Below are 25,215 nucleotides of genomic sequence, written 5' to 3' on the forward strand. Positions count from 1 at the left end.
ATAGCACCTTTTTGTGGTCTTGTCCTGGTGATGTACATCAAATGACAAAATAAAAATCAGCTGTTGGGAAGGGTGTGATGATCCGCACTATACCCACTGTGTGAGTTCATTACATCTATTCTTAGGGTTTTTTAAACTTGATAATTTGAAGCTAAAGTTATTTTAAAAGAGAAGTGCGGGAAACCAAAATAATAAAAATCTACTGTATACTCACCTAGATTGATGCTGCAGCTGTCCCCCAAAGGCTCTATACCGACAGCTCAGTTCCCTCTGTGCAGGGAGTAGTGACTGTCAGTCACCACTCTCTGCTCTACCCCTCCAGTGCTCACCGGAGTGCTGGAATATGGAGGGTATAGGAGTAGTTGGCTCAGGCTCTGGGCAGATCCTGACATTATTGTTGGGATCCCTGCTAAGCCTGGACTGGCTCCGTGACGTCATCCAAGAGCAGTTTTTAGCCCATTGTTGGCTAAATCAGGGTCACAGGACTGCAGAATGCCATTGACAAGCCATAATGGGCTTCCTGGACTATAGGACATTGATGGTTGAGTATAAGTATAAAGTGCCTGGGATACATATATAGTCTGGATGTATATTTTCCTCTTGGCAAATATCTGAAGATAAGCAGGGGTGGATTTGCTCATGAGTGGCATCCGTTCAAGCAAGTTATGTTTTTACATGTGTATAGAGGTTTCTAGTATCTGCAGCAGACACTCAACAGTAATCCCCTTCCTGAAGAAGCAGATTGGGTCTCACAAAAGGTGTAGAAGATTTCTATGTGTCATGTGTCAGAACCCATAATGGAGTACTATATATGGGGCAATATACACTCACTGGCCACTTTCTTAGGTACACCTGTTCAATGGCTTGATAACACTAATTGCTAATCAACCAATCACATGGCAGCAACTCAGTGCATTTAGGCATCTAGACATGGTGAAGACAACTTTTTCCTAAAGTTCAAACTGAGCAATGACTTTGAACGTGGCATGGTTGTTGGTGACAGACCGACTGGTCTGAGTATTTCAAAAACTGCTGATCTACCGGGAGTTTTATGCACAATCGTCTCTTGGGTTCACAGAAAATGACGAGCGAGCCCCCCCCTAAACTATACCAGGCCACAGGCCCTCAACATGGGGGGGTGCTTTGGGGCAGGGAGGGGCCCCCCCCCAAAGCACCTTGTGGCCGGTGGTTGTGAGGGTCTGGCGGAATCGAGATCCTGGCCCCCACTATGTGAATGAGTACATGGTACCGCTGCCCATTCACAAAAAAAAGTGTAGTGGAAAAATTTGACTTTGAAAAGAACTATATTAAAAACAAAAATTTTATAAATGTCTCCCAAAGTAGATCCACGTCAATCATGATGCCCTCCACCACTGCCGACTCGAAAAAAGAGAAAAAAAACAATCCACTCTCGACACTGACTTCCACCATCCGACAGCTGTGCCGGGATGACAGTTCTTATATAGTGTGATGCTATCACAAGGGGGTGGGGTTACACCCCCCTCTTGTGACATCATCATGTGTTAAGATTGGCCAAAGCTTTGCACCTGACCTGTGGTCAGGTGCATTGCTTTGGCCAATCACAATGCACTGTCAGGGTGCAGTGCATTGTGGGGCACGACAGATGAACAGCCTGCCAAATGCCTTGCCATTCGTGTGTTCGCCAAACAAACAGCCGATCTTCGTCGAACTAACGTTCGTCTTGAACATACAGCCTACCACTAGTCCTCACCACGTCTACATGCCTAAATGCATTGAGTTTCTGCCATGTGATTGATCGATTAGCAATTTGTGTTATCACACAATTGGACCTAATAAAGTGGCTGGTGAATGTACCTTTGCCGTTCGTTGTATTAAATATTATACTATGATTGTTAATCTGTAATATATCAAATGCAGTACACTATTTTTATGTGTTTTTTTTTTCATTGCTAAGCTCTATGGGGCCGTTTTAAAGACAAAACTATCTTTATGGAAGACTTCAAATAAAGCTTAATCATTTTTAATGTAAAAAATAAAATTCTTGGTGTGGTAGCTTTAAAATCCTACATTAGTGGTTCTTTGTTGAGGACTTGTGGTTTCATGTGTATTGATTCTAAAGGATGTGGTACCAGTAAATCCATTAGTCAGTTTGAGGGAGACATTTCTCTTGCCTCCTCTCTCCAATTTGTAGTTTTATGTGCTGTTCTCAAATACAGTAACTCTAGGTTCCCTGCTTTGCCTACACAAAACTTGATGTATTAGAACATGGGTCTCCAAACTTTCTAAGCAAAGGAGCAGTTTGCTGTTCTATTGGCTTTAGGGGGGCCAGACTATGGCCAGTGGGAATAGCCAGTAGAAAATGCCCCAGCATCAGTGGACATAAACAATGCCCCATCATTGGTTTCAGTGGGAGGAAGAAGACACCATTGTTGGTATCAATGGGAAGAATAGTGCCATTGATATTGTCATTGGGAGAAATGGTGTCCCATCATTGGTGGAATAGTGCCCCAAGGGCCAGATAAAGACAAGCAAATGGCTGTATCTGATCCCCAAACCTCAGTTTGGAGACCACTTTATTAGAATATTACCAGTTAGCCTGAAATCTAGCCTGTAAGGCTGACTGGTGGTGCATGAAGCAGTGAGAAAAAAAGTTACAGAGCTAGAAAGAAATTACATAGCACAGATCCAGGAAGCAGACCCGTCCACTTCACATATAAGGAGCTTTGTAGAACTTGGCTGCAATGGATTGTACCAAACACAGATTAAGGTAAGTTGATTGAACATTGTGACTTTATGAACTGATTCATTTGGATTGTTGCTTAGAATTGTCTTTTAAGGAAGGCTTGGGTACAAATGGACAGCCATTGATAATGACATCGATGCCAGATCTGTCCCCCTAGCTCCTTAGTATATACAGTTGCAAGAAAAAGTATGTGAACCTCTTAGGATTACCCGGAGTTTTGCATGAATTGGGCATAAAATGTGCTCTGAACGTCATCTAAGTCACAACAATAGAAGAACACAGTCTTCTGAACATAATACTACACAAACATTAGATGTTGCCATGGTTTAATTGCACATAACATGTAAACATTCACAGTGCAGGGAGATAAAAGTATGTGAGGCCCTAGCTTAATGACTTCTCCCAGAGCTAATTGGAGCCAGGAATGAGCCAACCTTGACTCCAATCAGTGTGATGATATTGGATGTGTTGCTGACAGCTGTCCTGACCTTAAAAAACACACACCTGTTTTGGGTTTACTGGTTTCAAGAAGCACTGTCTGATGTGAACCATGCCTCGCAGAAAAGAGCTCTCAGAAGACCTACGATCAAGAATTGTTGACTTGCATGAAGCTGGAAAGGGTTACAAAAGTATCTCCAAAAGCCTTGATGTTCATGTGTCCACGGTAAGACAGACTGTCTACAAATGGAGAAAGTTTAGCACTGTTGCTACTCTCCCTAGGCGTGGTCGTTCTGTAAAAATGACAGGGCAGGAGCCGAGGAACGGACAGGCAGGCCTAACAATGTAACGCACTGGCTGACGACAACCACCACCCACAGACCGAAGTCCCTCAGGGCGCGGAGTCTAAGTCCCAGGCTGCCCTTCACCAGGGCCCCTGATGGTGGGGATGGACTTGACGCAGCCAGGAACCAGGTCGCGGCCCCCGAGACACCTCAGCTGCGGTAATGGCCGCCGCCAATGGCGTGTAGCTGGTGGAAGAGACAAAAGAGTAGTCAGACAGGCCGGGGTCAATAACAACAGGACAAAACAGTACAGGACAGCAGACGAGAATCACAGGTCACTAGCCGGGTTCAGCAACAGAGGGTCAGATCAAAGGAGAATACGAAGAATAGTCAAGTCACAAGCCGAATCAGATACCAGGAGAGTCACGAGAGTCAGAACAGAGTAATAGCAACACCAAGACACAAGACACAAGTGCAAAGAGCATGTGCGGGCCACAGGCTTATGTCATCAGCCACGCCCCTCTGGGGGATGGACCTCAGAGACCTGAAGGCATAAAAGGATTCCCACCATGCACAGCAGAATCCAAGATGGACACCAGCACATGGAGTAACATAACCTCAGGGAAAAGGTAGGACCTTGACACTGCAAGAGCACAGCGCAGAATGCTGTATGAGGTAAAGAAGAATCCCAGAGTGTCAGCTAAAGACCTACAGAAATCTCTGGCACATGCTAATATTTTTGTTGACACATCTACAATAAAGAAAACATTAAACAAGAATGGAGTACATGGGAGGACACCACAGAGGAAGCCATTGCTGTCCAAAGAATATTGCAGCACGTTTGAAGTTTGCAAAAGAGCACCTGGATGTTCCACAGCACTACTGGCAAAATATACTGTGGACAGCTGAAACCAAGATTGAGTTGTTTGGGAAGAACACACAACACTATGTGTGGAGAAAAAAAGGCACAGCACACCAACATCAAAACCTCATCCCCACTGTAAAACATGGCGGAGGGAGCATCATGGTTTGGAGCTGCTTTGCTGCCTCAGGGCCTGGACGGATTGTTGTCATTGATGGGAAAATTAATTCCAGAGTTTATCAAGACATTTTGCAGGAAAACGTACGACCATCTGTCCGCCAACTGAAGCTCCGCAGAGGATGGGTGATGCAACAGGACAATGACCTAAAGCATACAAGTAAGTCAACAAAACAATGGCTGCAACAGCACAGAATACGCCTTCTAGAGTGGTCCAGTCAGAGTCCTGACCTCAACCCGATTGAAATACTGTGGCATGACCTTAAGAGAGCGATTCACACCAGACATCCCAAGAATATTGCTACACTGAAACAGTTTTGTGAAGAGGAGTGGTCCAAAATTACTTCAGATCGTTGTGCAGGTCTGATCTGCAACTACAGGAAATGTTTGGTTGAGGTTATTGCTGCCAAAGGAGGGTCAACCAGTTATTAAGTCCAAAGGTTCACATACTTTTTCCTCCCTGCACTGTGAATGTTTACATGTTATGTGCAATTAAACCATGGCAACATCTAATGTTTGTGTAGTATTATGTTCAGCAGACTGTGTTCTTCTATTGTTGTGACTTAGATGACGTTCAGAGCACATTTTATGCCCAATTCATGCAAAACTCCACGTAATCCCAAGGGGTTCACATACTTTTTCTTGCAACTGTATAGCAAAGGTTATAGTTTAGATGAATGTAAACAGCCACGAGGCTCTGTTTGCATATTTACTTACAATAATTTAACACTGAATATTAAAATGTTTGCCTTTGCTCAATTTTTACCAGCTTTCTTTCAGTTTAGTAAGCAAGGGTCCGCCTAATTAGATATAAATTAAATGATTTTTTTGGCAGGCCATAAAATTAACAATCAGACTGTAACATGTATGTGCCAGCTGAAAGTCATATCTCCCAATAGTCCCGAATTGTGCAGGACGATCCCACCTTTTCTGTGTAAAGGGGCTGAATCTCGCAGAAAGTTATGTTCCTGTACATTGTGCCCACAGTGACCATGCATTCATATACAAATCACAGCATGATTTGAATATAAATACAACTGACATGTAATTTATATTTAAATGATCTGACTGGGTTTGCATATGAATAAGTTATAGTGCAGCTTTCATATGCAAATCCTGTCTCTGGCTTTTTAATGTGCAAAGCTGAGGGAGGGTACTTCTCCCCACATACACAGTTGAGGGGAAGAATTTCCATTGCCACTACACACCAAATTTCCAGCAACTGGTGAGTGAATTTAGGGAGAAGGGGTATGTACTGGAGGTGGGTCTGTACTGAGGGTCTGTATTGAGGAGGCAGTCTGTACTGGGTTCTTTACTGAGGGGGTGGTCTGTACTGGGGGTCTCTTCAGAGTGGAAGCTAGGGGATTTGTACTGAAGGGTTGGGCTTAAAAGGGGGGGCTGTACTGGAGGTGGGTCTGTACTGTGGATTGGGCTAGGGGTCTGTATTGAGGAGGTAGTCTATACTGGGTTCTTTACTCAGGTAGTATGTATGTACTGGGGTCTCTACTGAGTGGGGGCTAGGGTTTTTTACTGATGGGTTGGGCTTTAAAGGGGGGACCCGTACTGAGGAAGTGAGCTGGGAGGAAGGGTCTGTACCTGAGAATGGGTCTGTACTGAGGGTGTTTCCTGGGACAGAGGTCTGTTCCGATGAAGGGGGTTTGTGTTAAGGAGTTTTAGGGCTGTGGGGGGATATACTGTATGTACTGGGTGGGGATGTTGGGGAAGATCTGTACTGTGGGAGATACAGTATGTATGGGGTTTTCACTAGGAGAAGCAGGTAATTTTAGGTTTTACTCTGTACAGTACACTGTTCGTTATCTAACCCCTGAACTGTCTTTATTACATACTCCTGGCTATAGATGTAAATTTTCCAGAAATGTTAAAGCCATGGGGAAAAAAAACTACTTTTTCTGGAAATAATGGAAAATTTTGGACAAATTTAAAAAAATTCAGTGTGGAGTAGTTTGACAAATTGAAAGTCGTTTTGTTACACTGGGAACATGAAAGGCAGGGTATATAAAAATAATATGCTTGAAATTAAAGTATAGCTGATTCAGTAAAGAAACTAAACTTGCTTGCTTTATGTATTTATTATTACTACAAATGGAATAACAAGGACTGTACACGTTAAGAACATATCAACTATACATGAGAACAGGCACCACCTCCCGTTTTCTCATAATTTAAAAGCTGCCTGCCAAAAGGCATTTTCAGTTATTGACAATGCTGATCCAGAAGCATAAATGTATTGGTCTTGCAGGAGCTTGATCAATGTTCTCCTGATTATGAAGATGCTACTATTGAAGAAACACTTTGAGGTAGATTTACTAAAACTGGAGCACTCAGAATTTGGTGCACCCGTGCTTAGTAGCCAATCAGCTTCTAGCTTCAGCTTATTCAATTATGCTTTGGCAATAAAACCTGGAAGCAGTAGAAAGAGTGTTTCTGGAAATGAGAACTCTGGAGGGAAAAGCTAATTGCACTTTCTTTATGGTCATTTATTTCCATAAAAATTGCAAGGATGTGTTTGTCATCCTTGTATCATTTGGAAAATAATATTTCTTCTCACAGTATTTGGAAATTGAAGCTTTGCTCTCAGCTAGAATTGCACTGTGGAAATTTTTCCATTCTCTAGATGTTGGTCTAACCAATTTACTGAGAGGAGGAAAAGTAAACAGCAGACTATAGGTAAGCATTATGCTGTGATGTTGGAGAACATTAATAGGAATCATTTAAAGGTTAAAAAAGATAAACTAATTTGGCAGACAAATTTACCCTCTTGCCTGTCAATTAAGGTCTGAGAGGACAGAAACTATCAATTACTGTACCCTAACGATCACCCAAATGTAGGAGATACAAGATGGAGCCCACAAGCAAACTAAATTGAAACCTTTCCCCCGCAGTGCCCCTAGTGGTGGAAATGCATATTTCTCTTGTTTGAGAACTCCATTGAGAAGTACAGTGTCACTTGAATTGTATTCCAGGATTTTCTTGTCTTCAGTTGAGAGAACTTACAATAATTTAAGACTTTACATAAAGTCTCAAATCTTTCAATAAGGTCTTCATGTTGTATAGTTTGGATATGATCTCATAGATATATTATCATTGTAAAAGAACACATTACACATTTTTCTTTTTTTGTTCACTTTTCCAGAAAAAAACAAAAACCAGCTTTGGAAAAAAATGGGAAAAAACTTGTTTTCTGACAATTTTTCCATTTTTGTCCAGGCCTATCTCTACTTCTTGCCCCTGAACTCTCTGCCTCATGCACTCCCTGCACTCTGTATATCATGCAGTCCTGACCTCTACACTCTGTTTTAAAAATCCAGAGCTCTGCAGTCTGCTTTATGCACACCAGAAACCTGCTGTTTTTGCGGTATGCATTCCTGAGCCTTGCAGTATAGACGTTATGTACTCTAGACCCCTGTGTTATGCCTTCCTGACCCCTGCAAGGTATGAGGTAAGGCTTCCCACAGGATTTCTAATGCTGATAGTGACTTGTACTCAGGGGCATATTTACCACAAGGCACTTGCCTAGGGTAGCATTTTTCAGGGGGGCAGCACCTCCCGCCAGAAGAAGGGATGAAAGAAGAGACACGCATGCCATGGGAATCAGGTGGGATCTGAGAGAGGCTGGAGGCTACATGATGGTGTATGTAGAGCCTGACTTACATTCCTGGGGATGTCTGGAGCTGTGAAGATGAATGTCTTTCTCTCTATTACTGGTGGGGGGGAGGTTTATTGGAAGGCTCTCCCAGGTGGGAGTCAGGGGTGTTGGTCAATGACAGGCTTTCTTCACAGGAGGGGGAAGTGTGGGTGGTGTTGGTTCGTGTCCGTGGGGGCAGACAATTTTTGTGTTGCCTAGGGCAGCACAAAACCTAAATACACCGCTGCTTGTACTCCCTCAGGAATCAAAAGCTACACACTATCTCTTCCTTCATCATTGTGGATCATCTACTCACTTAGCCACAGGATCACCAGTTGCCTCCTGCTGATATCCACCAGGCTCTTTCCAGTGAGGGAGATGTAAACTCACACCACCATAGGACAACTGAATATCTTCTCCACCAACTTCCTCTTGGCTCTTTCCAGTGAGCTTCCTCCTGACCCAGCTTGATACCTGCACATGGTTCTGTGAAAAGGCTGCCAGCTAGGACTAGCTGGGACCTCGGTATCTTCCCCAATGCTCTGTTAAGGATTCTGCACCAGGGGGCAGAGCCCCTGTCCAGGGATCTCCTCCTGCAGGACTGGACCCAGGAACACTGCACTCTGCTGCCCTGACCTCAGACTGTTTATGGGCTCTCTCTCCATCTTCTGGGCCCACCTCCCCAAGGATTGGCTAGAGTCCCATAAATATTCAGGCTTCCTATTCTGTTCTTCCTCCCACTGTGTTTCTAGAATCCTCTAGAAGACAAGGGGATGTAACAAAGCAGCAATCTGTGCAACACTGAGCAGCCCTAACCAATCAATCCCCCACTCCTCTGATTACAGGGGTGCAATGCTACATTTTCCTAGCAGCTTACTCTATACTAGGAGGGAGCTGCTCTTGCAGCAAGATTCAGAGAAATGCTGAGTATTTCAAATCTCAGGTAATTCAGCACAGTGCAGGAGGATGATCTCGTGAGATTTGGAATACTCAGCATTCCTCTGAATCTTGCTGCAAATAGTGTGATGTCATCCCTGAAATATTCACTAACCTTCCCCCTCCCCACATGTTTTTTTTTTTTTTTTAACTTTCATGCATGGATTTCCCATGGGGTAGGGGCCCTGATTTATATGCTCCATGCACACTGGCTAATTTTGAGTGTTTTTTGTACTAGTGTTTAGGAGCATTTAGTGTTTTTTTTTTTTTTCTGCCAGAAAAACGCTCTAAAAACGCAAAACAAAGGTTTTTTTTTTTTCTGTCTCTAAACACAAGTTAAGGCTGGGAAAGAAAACTGGAATTAATATAGTAATTCGTGTCATTACCAATACTAACCATGTACTTATCAGAATACAATATTTTTCAAAATATTGCTTGAGAACCCCTTTACATGAAGATGAATCAACTTCATAGCTATTTTTGCTTTTAATACATTTTCAAATCAATGTTTTTGATACTTTTTCAATGCACGGTTCCATTAGAGTAAATTGCATGCATTGCATATTATTTCTGACACCTCCATACTGTACATGAACAGAAACAATGAGCCTGTCAAACCCTATACAAATAGCCTTCCCTGCACAACGATTTGCACTGACAGGCACAATCAGCCTGAAATGTCATATGTAAATGACTGGTTATTAAAAGAGCCTACGATTATACAATTAAAGGAAATTTCAGCATGCTAGAAGGATTGTATGCTGAAGAGAATTATTCTTAATTCTCTCCTTACCTGCAGAGGTGAGCAAATCTTTTCATTTATTTTTATCCTATTTTTTTTTTTTTTTTATAACGTATCATAGTTCTCAGTGGTATAACGATGCTGTGCTTTATTTCTATAGAACACATAGAGGGTGACAACATTTTTCAGAGGCTGCAAGTCTGGAAAATTGTGCCCCTACCCCATCTCCTGCCTGCTCTTTAAATAATTTTTTTTTTGGAATTTTGAATTTTTTAACTCGTTTTACGATTATACAATCAGATTGTATAATGTTTGGCTCAATTTTTACATATACCAGTTTTAAGAGTTTTTACCAATTTTTTTTCTCCTTTTAATTAGGTTAACATATCGTCATAATGTATCATTGTAATAATAGTGATGATTATTATTATGTTTCTTATTATTGTTATTATTTATTTATTTTTTGTTTGTTTTTCGGCACCCATATTTTAATTTTTGTTCAGCACTCATGTTCTCATTTTATGTAATTATTTTAATACTCTTATTGCATTTGACTGTTTAGCTTTAATTATGACCCCATGGAGGTCAATGTCTGTCTGATATCAATGTATTGATATCAGACTGATATGAAAATCTTCTTATGTTCTTTATAGCTCATGATGAAGGGGGCATTTAGACCCCCAAAACACATTGGCTACTTCTTGAATTATACCCCTGACCTTTAGGCCAGTTCACACTACATGCGTTTCAGTGTTCTTTTTTTTCTGCATCCAAAACGCACAGAAAGTAGGTTACATGGTTGGCAATGTCATAGTTCACATTAGCGCTTGCAATTCCAGTGCATTCCATCTGCAGAAAAAAAAAGTAGAACATGCTGAATTTTTTCTGCACGGAACTGTACTGGAACGCGGTAAAATGCCTAAAAAAGGCACCTGAACACACTGGAATGCACCAAAATTCACAGGAATGCACATGTCCCTATTTAAATCGAAGAAAAAGAGAGGGGGGGAAAATGAACTCCCATCAAAATGCAACGGAATGCATCAAAAACGCACCGGAACGCATCTGGACTACGTTTCTACTGTGTGAACCAGCCCTTAATGGAATAAAGTTGTATCTGGACCTTTTAGCACTTCAGTTTCAACTGCTCTTTAAAGTGGGCCTGGATGAATAAATTCCTGATCCTGACTTATATATTAATATACAATATACAGCAACAGTACAGATTTTCATACTTTGTAAAAGCTCAACTTTTTTTTTCATTATGGGCTCATTTGCACTAGTTTTGGTCTCTGAAGAGGGATCCACATCTGGAGCACTCTTCAAAGAGCCTTTGACAAGTGGTGAGGAGGCATTGAGTCACTTGCTCACTGCCTGCTTTAACTCCTTGCTCCCTGCATTAGTGCACAGTGCATTTGCAGAGCAGCCCCATTCACCTGAATGAGTTGCAGTCAGCGGGCGCTACGTCTGGCAAAAGCAGAAAAAGGTTGTAATTCCTGCCACGGCCTCAAAGCAATGCAATACAGTCACATTATTTTTAAACCCCAGGCCGCTGCCTCTGCAGCTAAAGGAGGTAGCGATTGAGGGGTGGTAAATGTGTGGCTTGTGGTTTTACTGCCCCTAATTAACTACTGTGAACAAGAACTAAAAGTCCTTCGATCCAGTCCAGTGACTTTTTCTTGGCTGAGATGATGTCACTAGTCTGCTCTAGTCAGGTGGAAGCATTTCCACAGTCTTCAGGAATTTGACGTTACTTTGTATCAACTCCTGGTTCAATCAAAGTGAGAGGTTGCTGCAGGGGGCAGATCTGTGTCAGACATTTGTGATCACAGCCAAGAGCTGCACAGACACCAAGATTAACATGATTTCACCATCTCTGAGCCAGCAATTGAATTTAGGAAGTAGATGGTGACCCTGGATAATGCCGTAACAAATATGGCTCCATCATTTTGGAGATGCAAACAGATCAATGCCTAGTCAGAGGCAGTACAGTAATAAGTACCTGGAAATGTTACACTTACATATTACTTAGTATGCATGAGAAACATTTTTCCAATACTTTTTCTTCTTTCAGCTTTTAATACAGTGGCAGCACAGTGGCTAAATAGTTAGCACTTCCGCCTGGCAGTACTAGGGTTGTTGGTTCGTATCCCAGCCACGGCACCTCCTGCCTGGAGTTTACATGTTCTCCCTGTGCTTGCGTGGGTTTCCTCTGGGTACTCCGATTTCCTTCCACACTCCAAAGACATGCTGCTAGGTTAATTGGATCCTGTCTAAATTGGCCCTTGTATATGAATGTGAGTTAGGGACCTTAGATTGTACGCCCCTTGACGGTTAGGGACTGATGTGAATGTACAATATATATGTAAAGCGCTGCGTTAATTGACGGCACTATATAAGTACCTGAAATAAATAAATAGTAAATACCTCTACATGGGGGATGCCATCCAAAATCTCTTCCCTCCAGTAATGCCAACTAGCCGCCACCATGCTCTTTAGCAAACAGAACAGTCATTGCACACTTAATGAGTAACTCCACTTTAATCTCTTCATTTTCCAAAAAACTGTGACAAAAAATGACAGGAAAAAACTCGCCATGCCTCTAAATACCTTAGACTGTCTGCTTTCCAAAGAGGGGTCATTTGGGGGGTATTTGTACTGTCCTGGCATTTTGGGGCCTCAATAAATGGGAGAGGCCGTCTGTACATCAGAACTGATCAGTCTTCAAATATGTATATTCCATAGTTTCATCCTACACATAGGGGGAGGGGACTCACTCTCCAAAAAAAGCAAAGCATTTTCAGTTTGACCAATCGTTGTGGTATGTAAAATTTGTAAAGTTGGTTTCTCAATTCTTGGATCATAAACAATATGTATATTGTAAGCTCGAAAGAGCAGGGCCCTCGATCCCCTCATGTTTTGCATTGTATTGGTATTGTTCTGTCACATGTTCTGTCCCCCTTTGTAATGTACAGCGCTGAGCGAACTATTGGCGCTTTATAAATACTGTATAATAATAATAAAGGTTTAAGTATTGATTATTGATTTAGAGCAGTGTCCTTTCCCTGAGGGAGAATCTGCACGAAAATATCCGAAACGCGTTGGATATGGGCTGAATGCACTTGGAATTCCCTCATATGAGGTTGCAAGATGAAAATCAGCTTCAAGAGATACTGCTAATTTTCCAATGAAATAATTACTAATATTGTCAAGCAAATATGATATGTGTCAAAAAAAGTTAAATCTTTTTTTAAAAAATTGTTTTGTTTATATATTCTAAGGTTGCCTTAAAAATCCCACCAAATGTAAGATATAAATCTCTCTGTTAGAAAAATAGGGATGATGGCAACCACACCCTAGGTTACGCCGGATGCAGGGGCGGACTGACCATTCGGGAACTCGGACACTGCCGAGGGCCCAGGGTCAGTACGGGCCCCATGAGATGCCCCTAGTACCTTTCATAGGCTTTTTTGGGTGTGGGTGAGGACACAGGGGCCCCACGATCCCCTATTGCCCAGGGGCCCCATGAGTTGTCAGTCCACCCCTGACCGGATGACTCTTACTATTCCATAGTTTGTGGACTCTATAACTTCCACACAAACCAATCCATATACACTTATTAAGATTTACCAAAGACATGTAGCAGAATACATTTTGGCCTAAATTTATGAAGAAAGTTGATTTCGTTGGATATGTTTATAACAGAAAGTAGAAAATATTGTTTTTTTTCTCAACATTTTCAATCTTTTTTTGTTTCTATAAACATAAAGTCAAAGATAATTAAACACCAAAAGAAAACTATATTTCTGTGAAAAAAATGATAAACATTTCATTTGGGTACAGTATTGCATGACCGCGTAATCGCCAGTTAAAGGAGCGCAGTGCTGAATAGCAAAAAAATACCTGGTCATGAAGAGGAATGGGGTTAAACCTTCCAGAGCTCATGTGGCTATAGTGTTACTAAACCCACAACAGTAAAATCAGTCTGTATTTGCAGAAAAGCATGCTTGCTATACTTACTGTGGAACCTAAGGGGTTAATCCTCTGTGTAAAAAGGCTGTTTGATCATGAATTCTCTGATCCTCCCCTTCTTCTGCTGTCCCCAATTCATCTGCTGATAGTACAGAGCCCTAGGAGGCACTTTGCACATGCTCAGTTCGGTGTGTATTGCTAGAGAGGTTTCTTTTTTTCTTGGGAGAGTGCATGTAATCAGCACAGGGCCAATCAGCACTGTCCAGACAGCCGTCAGGGGTTCTGCATCCTCCTAGAGAAAACTCATCCTACAAGCTGTAACCAGTGCTGTGCTGGACACTGATAGAAGTCACAAGACTACTGTAACTTCTGATGAGAAAAGGTATTGAGCAGTTTATATTTAGTAAAATAATTGCATTTCCATGTTGTGTGTACTGTGGGAGACCAGATATAGCAGTGGTTCTCAACCTGTGGGTCGCGTCCCCTTTGGGAGTCGAACGACCCTTTCACAGGGGTCCCCTAAGACCATCAGAAAACACATATTTCCGATGTGTAAAGAGCAGCTACTGTGTAGAAAGCAGCTGCTGTGTTGAAAGCAGCTACTCTGTTAAAAGCAGCTACTGTGTTGAAAGCAGCAGTATTGGAGGTAAAACGACACTCATGAATTATAATTACTGGGTAAATTATTTTATGGTTGGGGGTCACCACAACATGAGGAACTGTATTAAAGGGTCGCGGCATTAGGAAGGTTGAGAACCACTGAGATATAGTGAATGTAAGGTCCGGGGTTTAGTAACACTTTGAGCTTAGCTTCACTTTTGAACAGGTATCTTGGACTGAAATTGCTTACTCTGATTTCACTGCACACTCTGAACTTCTCACAGTGTACATTACAATCTGCAGCAAGTCAGATACATCCCGCCTCATTTCCTGGCTGGAGCACATCCAGCGTTATCTAGTCTTTTCCTCCCCAGCCTTACTGTCCCTGGCCTTCCCTTCTCATTCATTGAGGATTTCAATTCTTTCCATCATTGAGGCTCAGCATCACACAGGGGTGTTTCCTAGGGCAGTCTGTATCCAAATGCAACCTGCCTAAGTATACCCACTCCCCCAGACTGACACACACCCATCAAGGCATTTTGATACTTGCCTTACTTCTCCTAACAGCCAGCCCTGAGAGCAGTACTGAGGCAGGGTGCTGCAATGTTTTCAGGAAGCTATACATTATACCTTGCCAGCCCCTTTCACCAGCCATGCTCTTCCTGCATTGCATAGAGAAGCACAGAGACCCAGCCATTATGTTGCTGGGTCTAAAATAAGATGAAATGAAATCAGAAAGGTCTTATATAAAAATGTCATTAGCACTTTGATGAAGGGGGGGAGGAGAAGGTAAAATATAAGCAGATTAAACTTCAGCTCTAACAAACTCTTTCATTTTCTTTCATGTAATCCTGCAATAATCTTTGTTGCATGGCAGTTTTTTGAGTATCTTTTTTATCAGCACTGAGACAGCCATGCTGAAACAATGAGATGTCACCAACCCTCAATTGCAAATATACACTGGGGGTTATTTACTAAAACTGCATGGTGCAACATCTGGAGCAGCTCTGCATAGAAACCAATCAGCTTCCAGGTTTTATTACCAAAGCTTAAAATGTTACTAAACCCAGGACCCTGCATTCACTATATCGGTTCCCCCACAGTACATAGAACATGGAAATGCAATTATTTTAGTAAATATAAACTGCTAAATACCTTTTTTCATCAGCAGTTAGAGCAGTATTCTGACTTCTATCAGTGTCCAGCAGAGCACTGGTTAAAACTGGTAGGAGGAGTTTTCATTTTGCTCTAGGAGGGTGCAGAACCCCTGACGTCTGGCTGGACAGTGCTGATTGGCCCTGTGCTGATCACATGCACTCTCCCAAGGAAAACAAAAAACCTTCTCTAGCAATACACACCAAACAGCATGTGCACAGTGACTCCACACTATATGTCTTATCAGGAGATAAGAGGGGGGCACTGGAAGAGGGGGAGGATTAGAGAAGACAGGATCAAACAGCATTTTTACGCAATGCAGAGGATTAACCCCTTAGGTTCCACAGTGAGTATAACAAGTATGCTTTACTGCATATACAGACTGATTTTACTGTTGTGGTTTTAGTAATAGTTTAAAGTGTTACTAAACCCAGGACCCTGTATTCACGATATCTGGTCTCCCATAGTACACAGAACATGGAAATGCAATTATTTTAGTAAATATAAACTACTAAATACTTTTTCTCATCAGAAGCATATAACAGTCTGGTAACTTCTATCAGTGTCCAGCGGAGCACTGATTAAGGCTTGCAGAAGGTGTTTTCATTCTGCTCTGACTGTCCTATGGGGCTGCATGACTCCTGACCCTCTGTCTGGACAGTGCTGATTGGTCCTGTGCTGATCACATGCACCCCCCCAAAAAGAAAAAACACTCTAGCAATACAAACTGAGCATGTGCAAAGTGACTCCTAGAGCTCTGTACTATCAGCAGATGGATTGGGGACTGTGTAAAAAGGGGAGGATCAGAGAAGACAGAATTAAACAGCCTTTTTACACAATGCAGAGGATTAACCCCTTAGGTTCCACAGTGAGTATAACAAGAATGCTTTACTGCATATACAGACTTATTTTACTGTTGTGGGTTTAGTAACACTTTAATTGAACAAGCTGAAGTTAGAAACTGATTGGCTACCATGCACAGCTCTAGCAGATTCTGAGTGCACCAGCTTTAGTAAATCTCCCCCATTAATGCAATGTCAGAGCAGTCAAGTAAACCAACATTGTGGGGCCATGCAGGGTCTCTTCCTCAAGGTGACATAATGACTTTAGCCCTGCGACATTGGCATACTTGACTGCTGTGACATTGCACTAATAAAAGAATGTATATGTCAGCAACAGAATTCTGGTGATGTCTCATCATTTGTTTTGCGCAGCACCATCCGCAACGTCACTACGAGCCCCCATCTGTTACTAAGGCTGAGCACTGTATGGAATGTAGTCCTCATATTGTGCTTTAGGATAGCCATACTGTCTGGCACTTCTGCTCAGACAAGGAAAGAATGCAATCAAATATTAAACACATCAAGTAATCTAGAAGCGGTATGGCAGTGCTATTAAAACATTTCAAACTGGAGATTTTGATTAATACAAATGCCCATTTGTGACAGGTTCTCTTTATATCACATCTTTTGGCTTACATATAGCAACTTAGTGTAGAGCTACTCCTGTAGGAGCCGCAGGAATACTGTCCAGGTCTTCCCCAAAAGCTTTGCCCAGAAGACAGGCAGATAGGCTCATTCACATGCTTCTTCAGTATCCAGCTTAGGGGTGTTGTTTTTGTTGTTTTTATTTTTGGAGGACTTGGTTGGGGATAAGGGAATCAGGTGGGATACTCCAAAAACAAGGACCATCTACAATGTGAGGGCTTAGGTGTTCTTCAGGATAAGCTATACTAAAGTCCATGCTTGCAACAAACAGTAGACCAAAGCTTTAAGGCAGTAGTAATGGCAGTAAGAAAGAGCAGAGTTCCTTCAAGTAGGAGATTAGGTGTACAAAGCTCTTCCGGACTCCAGCTGGTGTCCCCTTTAACTAGACCCACAGCTGACTTCCTAGCACCAGAATGGTTTCAGCAGCACACAGTTTCTAAGATACTTTCAGGGGTGTCTGTACTCACAAGACCCAAGGACAGCTGGTTGCCTTCCCCCGTGATACCAGACCAGATCTTCAATAGACGGCCCCTTAGTCAGCTCTAGCAGAACCCAGGTCTCAACATTTAGGTCCTCATGTCACCCACCTGAGGCCTACAACAGCAGGTGCAGCAGCATTGCCTGGGAGGGCAGCATGCACCCACAAGACTGGACTAATCCTATCAAGGAAAGGACACCGAGCTCAGTGTGTTCACTGAATATATACAGTATCCCAACATGCTATCAAAGCCTGCCTCTCAGTATGATCAGTATTCATACTGCCATTGTCATAGCTATGATCCAGAAACTTCTCAAGCTTTCTAGATGTAGAGGGAGCTATCAGGCTGGCAGCAGCTGAACACACTGAGCAGACCTAACTAGCAGTACACAGCAACACTAATTACAATGTGCAACTATGCATTTACCTAAATGTGCCGCTCTCCACATTTACCAATAGAATTCATAAATATGTGCAATTTCACTCAAATAATATATAAGTGCAATTTTACATAAATCCACTATATAATTAACAAAAAATTGTCCATGTATAAATCTTCACAATTCTTGTGTTTACTATAATATTTATGTTTGGTGCTTCTTAATCCACCTTCAGTGTCAAAATGCACTTCAAAACTTGTGCACCCCCACTGGCTGTGCTCTCACTTCAAATATATGACCAAACCGCTAAGTGAGGTCATATAAAGCCTGTGTCCCTTTAATTGGACCAAGTGTGAATGGGATGGTATCCAGCTGAATAGGATCCCCTTCACTTATCTAGTGGCTCTCCTCCATCAGTGGGTATGTTAAGAGAATAACCAGATCATGGGGTATAGAGAAACACATAAGTCACTGGATAGGAGATAACAAGATCAGGGAATCAAAGTGGATTTATGAAATTAAATGTTTGGCACCACTGGGTCTTAATAAGGAATTTTACTTGACATGCTTCATTAGTAATAGCGCAATTTATTGCACAAAGCGCTTCTGTATATGACCTCACTTAATGGTTTGGTCATAAATATTATAGTGAACACAAGAATTGTGAAGAATTATATATGAACAATTTTTTGTTATTTATATAGTGGTTTTATGTAAAATTGCACTTATATATTATTTGAGTGAAATTGCACATATTCATGAATTATATTGGTAAAAGTGAAGCACGGTACATTTTGGTAATATATGTAGTAGGCACTTATATGAGAATGTGTTAGGTGTAGGCGATTCACTGATTTGTATTTTGGTCTGGCATGTAGTATCTGATATAAAAGGTCACAAGTCTTGATTATAATTATGCTTTTACCTAACACAACCACACTGTCTACAGTGTGACACCTAAATGTGCCTATCAAAACACAAATTAAATCTTGTTGCACCTATCTAGGAGGGTGCTACACAGGGTCGGACTGACAACTCATGGGGCCCCCGGGCAATAGGGGGTCATGGGGCCCCTGTGTCCTTGCCCAAACTCAAAAAAGCCTAAAAAAAAAGGTACCAGGGGCATCTCATGGGGCCCCCTACTGACCCTCGGGCAGTGCCGAGTTTCCAAATGGTCAGTCCGCCCCTGATGGTACATCATTATAAGAACACGGGTAAGTGTATTAGCTGATTTAGGAAAAAATAAGATTTAATGGGTTTTAAAAGAAAACAGTGGTAAGCTAAATATGATTTATATTTGCCTAGAGCTATTTTTTTAACTGTTACCATATTTTGTTTAATTTGCTTACAAATACTGAGCTAATGGGGCTGGTATTTGCTGTCATGTTTGGGCTTCTAGAGTCATTAATTCTACAGTTTTCTGCACTCCATGGTACAGTCTTCTGCAGCCACTTATCTCACATGGACTGCAGGAGGAACTACTAGTCAGCCTTGGATCTCCAAGTCACTATTGGTTTCTTCTAAAGATAGCCTATAACAGTGTATTGTCCATAACACACATTTGACGGCATTAATGAAAACTGTCTTTTTCTTTGCAGTTGATAATATGTTGCGTTTTTTTTTTTTTTAAATTAATTTTAAGAATGGATTTACTTTGTACACATTTTGCTTAATAAATGACCACCCTTGTCAATTCACATATCTCTATTTAGAAAGTGTTCCTTAGAATTTCCACTTTCTTTCATAGTATGCAGGTTGTATTTTATTGCTACATAAATACTTACAGTTGCAGCAAAACAGAGAAAAGAGGTGGACAATGGCTTTTTGGCTACATGATCATGCAAAACTAAAACTATAGCTTTGGTTTCAAAACAAACCCAAAGATTAATGCTAATGTTTTTGCAAAGAAAATGCACATGCAAACTGCTTATATGAGGTGCAATTGCTTTAATAGAGAAGTGCAAGAATAATAAAAAAAAAATCTATACTCACCTAGGTGGATACAGCATTGGTACGATGATGCTTTTGTCCCCTGCCACTTCTAAGACTGAAAATGAGTGATCAAAGACCGCTAAGTCTTTCTTCCTTGAACGGAGAACTGGTAACTGTCAGTGCCCTTCCAGCCCTGTGCAGGGGGCAGGAGCAGCTGGCTCAGAGGCTGAGCCAGCTACCAGTCAGGCATCTGGGTGAATCCTGACATTAAAGTTGGGATCTCTTCAGACTCTGGAGCAGCTCTGTGACTTCAGCCGACAGCAGACTTTAGCCCGCTGTCGGCTGAAAACAGATCACAGGAATGAAGAACGAAGTGCACTCCTGTTATCTCCAGGAGCAGTAAGGCCTAAAGAGCTTTGGCCTTACTTCTCTAATAAATGATACTTATTGTCATCTAATGACCTGTGTACTCAGAGGCAAACTATTAACAGGTTCCTGGAGGAAAACAATAGAAGAGGGTAAAGTTTCAGCAACTAAAATGCCAAGTACAAAACAAAGAATGGAGATAGAACTTATAATGTGAAAGTCATATGAAAAATGTATTTTATGATAAAGGATTAACTTTCTAAAGGTACCTTCTAGGGTAGTCTTTATCAACCTTTTCACCCCAGAGGAAACCGTGAAACAATTTTAAGGTCTCAGGGAATCCCTGAGGGGGATACTGGGAAGAATAACCCTTACATTGGTGGTCAGTAAGAAGAATGCTTACTTACAGTGGCTAGGGTCAGGATGCCACCCTTCTTAACAGCTAAAAAAAGATTATTTTTGTCATTCCACTGGCTCTGCCAAGTAGCATTTATCCCCAGAATTATATAGGGATTCAGATGGGAGGTCAAAGAACCATTAGCAACCTCTCCAGGCACCCTAGGGTACCATGGGACCTTAGCTGAGAATGTCCTAGAATATTCTCCAAAATAGGAGATGGTGGGCAAAAAAGACGAGAAGAGAGAACCATGGAGAGACATTTGTGTCACAGAAGTTTTGCTTGGTTTTATGGAATACAACATAATAAGAGGCAGATTTTACTTACATTGGGGGGTTGTCAGAGACAAAAAAAGTATCCACAATTTGTGACATGGAGTTTGTGGAGAATGGATTTGTCCCCATATGGACATTTTTGTTATGTGTAGTTGCTCTTGATGCTTGTTTGAGATCTCCAAGACCTTATCCTTTGCTAGGTAAGTGGTGCTGGTGTATTACAGGGTGAAGAAATATATTATATTTCTTAGGGATATTTTAGCAGAAGCTCTAACTGGGCATGTGTTCTTAAAAACTGAAGCCTTATTCAGTTCCTTACCTCCTTCCTTTCAAGAATGCACAATTAGCAGACTCTTAAGCTAAATCTGTCCCCAGGGGGTATTTTTCTCCATATAAAAATGAGAATAGTATTTTAAGTATATGTAAAAATATAAACACAAATTCTCTGATTTTATTATGTATTATTTTTTAATAATTGTATACTATAATATATAATGACAGGAGTGCTTAGAAAATGGTATATTAAAGTATATACTATAGATACATTCTGCTATATATCTCCCTAGGGGGTATTTCTTCTCTTCTGCTCTTCACTTAATAACTTTAAATAGCATTTGAAGTACAGTATATATGAAAACATAAATACAAATTCTAAGATGCTCTAATGTCTAAATTTAAATAGTGAACAAAATTATATAAGGGGCAGGAGTGCTTAGGAAATATATATTGTATACTGCACATATATTTATATATTCTCTATTTACCTGCCATTTTCTCTATAATGTAATACATTTTATTGAATTGCTCTGAGTAAGGCCCTGTTCACAAAGGCTTTAGCACAAAGCATTAGCCTAAAGATCATCATTAGAGATGAGCGAATCGAACCAGGCGAACCGGAATTCGAGTCGAATTTCAGGAAATATTCGATTTTTTTCGCGTCGAATCCGAAATTTTGCCTACTTTGGGTGCGCGAATCGAACATTTCCCGATCAGCCGGCAAAAGTGTCCCTGCAGTGAGCTCCGCTATTTCTGACAGTTCTCTGACAGAAGGAACACATGTTTAGCGGTTGAAACATTGTATCTATTAGTTTCCATTTAGGATACAGATGTTTCAACCGCTGTACATGTGAAGAAGCTGTCAGAGAACTGTCAGAAATAGAGGAACTCTGCACATACACTTTTTGCCGGCTTGGAATTATTCTTCTTTTCATCCTACTTCTTCTTCTTCTTCTTCCTCATCCTCATCCTCATCCTCTTCTTCTGAGGATGAAGAAGAAGAAGAAGAAGAAGAAGAAGTAGGATGAAAAGAAGAATAATTCCAAGCCGGCAAAAAGTGTATGTGCAGAGTTCCTCTATTCTGCAGATACACTTAGAGGAGCTCTACACATACACTTTTTGCCGGCTTGGAATTAATCTTATTTTCATCCTAATTCTTCTTCTTCTTCTTCATCCTCATCCTCATCCTCAGAAGAAGAAGAAGAGGATGAGGATGAAGAAGAAGAAGAAGAAGAAGAGGTAGGATGAAAATAAGAATAATTCTAAGCCGGCAAAAAGTGTATCTGCAGAGCTCCTCTAAGTGTATCTGCAGAGCTCCTCTAAGTGTATCTGCAGAATAGAGGAACTCTGCACATACACTTTTTGCCGGAAACCGCTGTATGGAGGGAATGTCCCATAACTGTCAGAAATAGACTATTTCTGACAGTTCTGGGACATTCACTCCATACAGCGGTTGAAACATTGTATCTATTTTTTTCCATAAATGACATTCTGCAAATACACTTAGAGGAGCGCTGCAGATACACTTTTTGCCGGCTTGGAATTAATCTTATTTTCATCCTACTTCTTCTTCTTCATCCTCATCCTCATAAGAAGAAGAAGAAGAAGAAGTAGGATGAAAATAAGAATAATTCCAAGCCGGCAAAAAGTGTATCTGCAGCGCTCCTCTAAGTGTATATGCAGAATGTCATTTATGGAAAAAAATAGATACAATGTTTCAACCGCTGTATGGAGTGAATGTCCCAGAACTGTCAGAAATAGACTATTTATGACAGTTCTGGGACATTCACTCCATACAGCGGTTGAAACATTGTATCTATTTGTTTCCATAAATGGATCCATTTATGGAAACAAATAGATACAATGTTTCAACCGCTGTATGGAAGGAATGTCCCAGAACTGTTAGAAATAGTCTATTTCTGACAGTTCTATGACATTCCCTCCATACAGCGGTTGAAACCGCTGTATGGAGTGAATGTCCCAGAACTGTCAGAAATAGTCTATTTATGACAGTTATGGGACATTCACTCCATACAGCGGTTGAAACCGCTGTATGGAGGGAATGTCATAGAACTGTCAGAAATAGACAGAAACTGTCACAGAACTGTCCTTCTTCTCATCCTTCTCCTTCTTCTCACCCTTCTCCTTCTTCTCACCCTTCTCCTTCTTCTCATCCTTCTCCTTCTTCTCATCCTTCTCCTTCTTCTCATCCTTCTTCTCATCCTTCTCCTTCTCCTTCTTCTCATCCTTCTCCTTCTCCATCTTCTCATCCTTCTCCTTTTCCTTCTTCTCATCCTTCTCCTTCTTCTCATCCTTCTCCTTCTTCTCATCCTTCTCCTTCTTCTCATCCTTCTCCTTCTTCTCATCCTTCTCCTTCTTCTCATCCTTCTCCTTCTTCTCATCCTTCTCCTTCTTCTCATCCTTCTCCTTCTTCTCATCCTTCTCCTTCTTCTCATCCTTCTCCTTCTTCTCATCCTTCTCCTTCTCCTCATCCTTCTCCTTCTCCTCATCCTTCTCCTTCTCCTCATCCTTCTCCTTCTCCTCATCCTTCTCCTTCTTCTCATCCTTCTCCTTCTTCTCATCCTTCTCCTTCTCCATCTTCTCATCCTTCTCCTTCTTCTCATCCTTCTCCTTCTTCTCATCCTTCTCCTTCTTCTCATCCTTCTCCTTCTTCTCATCCTTCTCCTTCTTCTCATCCTTCTCCTTCTCCTTCTTCTCATCCTTCTCCTTCTTCTCATCCTTCTCCTTCTCCGCATCCTTCTCCTTCTCCTCATCCTTCTCCTTCTCCTTCTTCTCATCCTTCTCCTTCTCCTTCTTCTCATCCTTCTCCTTCTCCTTCTTCTCATCCTTCTCCTTCTCCTTCTTCTCATCCTTCTCATCCTTCTCCTTCTTCTCATCCTTCTCATCCTTCTCCTTCTTCTCATCCTTCTCATCCTTCTCCTTCTTCTCATCCTTCTCATCCTTCTTCTCATCCTTCTCATCCTTCTCCTTCTTCTCATCCTTCTCCTTCTTCTCATCCTTCTCCTTCTTCTCATCCTTCTCCTTCTCCTCATCCTTCTCCTTCTCCTCATCCTTCTCCTTCTCCATCTTCTCATCCTTCTCCTTCTCCTTCTCCTTCTTCTCATCCTTCTCCTTCTCCTTCTTCTCATCCTTCTCCTTCTCCTTCTCCTTCTCCTTCTCCTTCTCCTTCCTGATCTCCAAGGGCATTTAAATTAAAGGTACAGTGTTCTGCACTAATTTAAAGGCTCTCTGAAGCCTAGAAACCCTTTTTATAAGCCATCTTCGTAGCGAAGAAATTCGCATCGAATCGAATTTCATACTGGAATTCGCCGAATCGAATTTTTCAATACTTCGCTCATCTCTAATCATCATGTACAGCAAGAATTTACAAAGCATTCATGAAACCCTTAATCTGCCCTTCATCTTTACTGTGACTTGAAAGAGAACCAGTCATGGTTGGGTCTATGCAAGAATAGACTAGAATTTGAATATTTAGTCTTAAATTATTTAATGCTTCCTGAGTCACTGACCTGGAAAAAGTATGCAGATCGGGAGTTTTAATTTCACTTTGACTTCGATTGCTCCTTTTTTCTTCCAGGTCAATGATTCCAAAAGTATTGAAGGATTAGCCAGGCATCCAGATTTTAAAAAGGTCAGCAATTGCAGTTCCTGTTTTTCTCTCTTTCTCTCAGAAACAGCATTAGTGAAACAAATCCACTTTTTTATTTGAAGAAATAGTGATTTTATCTTTAAGTGGGAGTGCTGATCATCCTTTGGACAATTGTATTCGGCATTGGAGCACACTGAGCATGCACCATATTAAAGAGAAAGACAAGCTTATTTATGGTGAGCCAGTTGAATCAGTTCCACAGGAGCTAGGTGTACCAAATTGGACCATGCTTTATAAGGGTTTTTACCTTTGGATTACCTGTGGGATTAGAGTTCTGTGGGTTCTGGTACTTTTTTGAATAACTTTGTTTTTAGGAAAAGTGCATACAAAACCATCATGTTCCACAGAAAAGCAATATAAGAAGAAATACAAAGAGATATGAGTTCTTATATTCATATCCACAATTCCTCATTCTGT

General features: G+C 41.3%; 1 protein-coding gene across 4 annotated transcripts in view; it reads left to right on the forward strand.

Annotated features, from left to right (window-relative positions):
- Positions 1-25,215, forward strand: part of SLC4A10 (solute carrier family 4 member 10) — a 300,201-nt gene that overhangs the window by 98,545 nt on the left and 176,441 nt on the right. The window lies entirely within an intron of this gene.

Source organism: Staurois parvus, unplaced genomic scaffold, assembly GCF_062004578.1.
Source record: "Staurois parvus isolate SC_StPar_1 unplaced genomic scaffold, SC_StPar_1.0 ptg000031l, whole genome shotgun sequence".
In the NCBI taxonomy this organism is placed as follows: Eukaryota; Metazoa; Chordata; class Amphibia; order Anura; family Ranidae; genus Staurois; species Staurois parvus.